The sequence below is a fragment of the Ovis canadensis genome, chromosome 6 (assembly GCF_042477335.2).
Source record: "Ovis canadensis isolate MfBH-ARS-UI-01 breed Bighorn chromosome 6, ARS-UI_OviCan_v2, whole genome shotgun sequence".
Lineage (NCBI taxonomy): Eukaryota > Metazoa > Chordata > Mammalia > Artiodactyla > Bovidae > Ovis > Ovis canadensis.
The window spans coordinates 25,776,387-25,778,694 of record NC_091250.1 but is presented as its reverse complement, the minus strand read 5'-3'; the positions used below and the strand labels follow the sequence as shown (position 1 = coordinate 25,778,694).

Sequence of the window (2,308 nt, the reverse complement as noted above, 5' to 3'; positions counted from 1 at the left end):
GCTTCAAGGGTCAGTATGAGTCCCCATCAATGAGCTTTTCACTCCCTTTCTGTCATTAATCAGTGCTATAAATCCTTGTCTCCTTGGTATCTGCCCAATGGCACAAAAGTATCTAGTTTACTCTTACAGAAAAGAGAAATTCTTTTTATACTTTGTTGTCAATATTTTAAAAATTATATCCCCAGTAAATGAAATGAAAAAGTGAAAAGTGAAGTCTCTCAGTCGTGTCTGACTCTTTGAGACCCCATGGACCATAGCCTACCAGGCTCCTCAGTCCATGGGATTTTCCAGACAAGAATACTGGAGTGGGTTGCCATTTCCTTCTCCATCTTCATGCACAACTTGAGCTAAAAGGAAAAATAATTCTCTTCTTGGTCCTGAAGCTTGAGAAAATGAGTTTTCCTAATCATGTGCTTCGTGTCAAATAAAATGTAAAGCTGTACAAATACATATTTGGTTTAACAGTGGACCCCCTTTTTTTTCTTTTTTTAAGAAGTGAGGCAATTAAACAAAGGACAGCAAAATCAAAATACCTTCTTCAACAAAACAACTCCACCTGTCGTCTCTGTCCCTTTTACCACTTAGTGGGGTGAAATGTCCAGTAGAATGTAAAATGCAGCATTCTCAATGATGGGATCTAGAAATTTTTCATGATAACTTATTGCAAATTGCACTTGACAGTTCACCATGACGATGGAAAACTGGCCCCTTGTTTGCTTATACAGTCCTTGAGCCCCAAAGGGAAGTCACCAGTAGAACGACCTGGATAAAAAGTTTCCAGCTATGCTTAGCCAGCTAGCTCTGCCCTCTGGGTGGGAGCACACCTGGGACACCGCCTTGTCCTGCTCCTTCGTGGGACTCTCATCCTTGGGCAGGTAGTCAGGCAACTCCATGTTCTGTTCTACTCCACAAGTGTGTCCTGGAATGGACCAGCATCTCTTCTCCACTTTCGCTCTTCACAACTTGCTGAGCCTTCATAACCTGAGTTGATGCTATTGCTGATGCCAAAGCCTCTGCTTTAAGATCTGAACGGATTCGCACCACACATCTCTGAACGGCCATTTGAGAAGTAAAGCTAATAATGCCTTTAATTTTTAACCAGGCCACTTCACACAGGTTTCTCTGCGATGTATCATCAAGACCATCTATATGCAAAACCACTGTTTTGGCATGTTTGTTTGTAGTTCCCAGAAAAAACTGAGCTTTCCTTCGACGTGAATTCATTTCATTGAAACTATCCCCAACTGTCATGTTGGAAGATTGAAGAATGTCTTAGATCTCAGAGGCTAGCAGTTTTGTTTCCCCTGGAGTTGTAGACTTCTGTATAACGTTTTGCAAGCTTAACATCTTTCCCAGCTCTCCTTTCATCTTTTCTCTGTTGGCATGGCACTCTGCCAAGTATTGAAGAGCGAAAGGTCCATAAATAAAATAAGACTGGGCAGACATCTCTGATCCTGGACAATGGCTCGTCAGTTTAAAGAATCTGTGGCTAGGTCTCAGAGCTGGTTAACTACAGAGAGAGCCTCAGGTTCCTCATTCATCGTGGAGGATGATGAATTCATCTTCTATGCTGTACACGTGGACAAAATCTTCTTAAGTTCGCTCCAGTGCTCTAGGAATCCACAGCGTGCTGCACTATTAGGGCCACATCAACGATGAGGTAGAGGAGCCCAGAGTCACGTAGCAGGGTCAGCAATGACAAATGACCAAGCTTACTTCTGAAGCCTAGAAGCGAGGACGCTGGCAAGGGAAATGAAATGAAAAGAAAGTCTCGCATTTTTCCTGTTTGATTATAAAGATGAATAAATATGAATGTTTATCATATAAATATTATATGTGTAATATAAGTATCAAATATGAATATAATTGTACTGTAGTGTGGTTTACATAGTTTGGCTTTCTGCCTTACATTACTGAGTGACATCTCCTGAAGTATATAATTGTTTTAAATTTTAAAATTGTATACCTTTATGGAATTTAATCTTTTAATTATACAGTTAATATAGTCATATGTGTGTGTGTATGTATATATATATATATATATATATATATATGCATTATGTATGTATGTATTTTACCTTGGTAAATTTATTCCTCTACCAGGAAGATTTAGGATTGAAAAACATTATTTTTAAAACTTGCTGTATTCACATATCTTTTTCAGTTTATTTCCTCTTCATATCCTCTTTTCCCCTTCCCTTGCCATTTTTTTTCTTTTATAACTTTACCTTCTTCTTCTCTTTGACTTCATTTGTTTTATTGTCACTATTGACAAATTTTAATGAATAGGGATTTTTTTAACATTGTA

General features: G+C 38.5%; 1 pseudogene; it reads right to left on the bottom strand.

Moving 5' to 3' along the window:
- Positions 1–746: 746 nt before the first annotated feature.
- Positions 747–1,562, bottom strand: LOC138442878 (armadillo repeat-containing protein 1 pseudogene; annotated as a pseudogene).
- Positions 1,563–2,308: the final 746 nt, after the last annotated feature.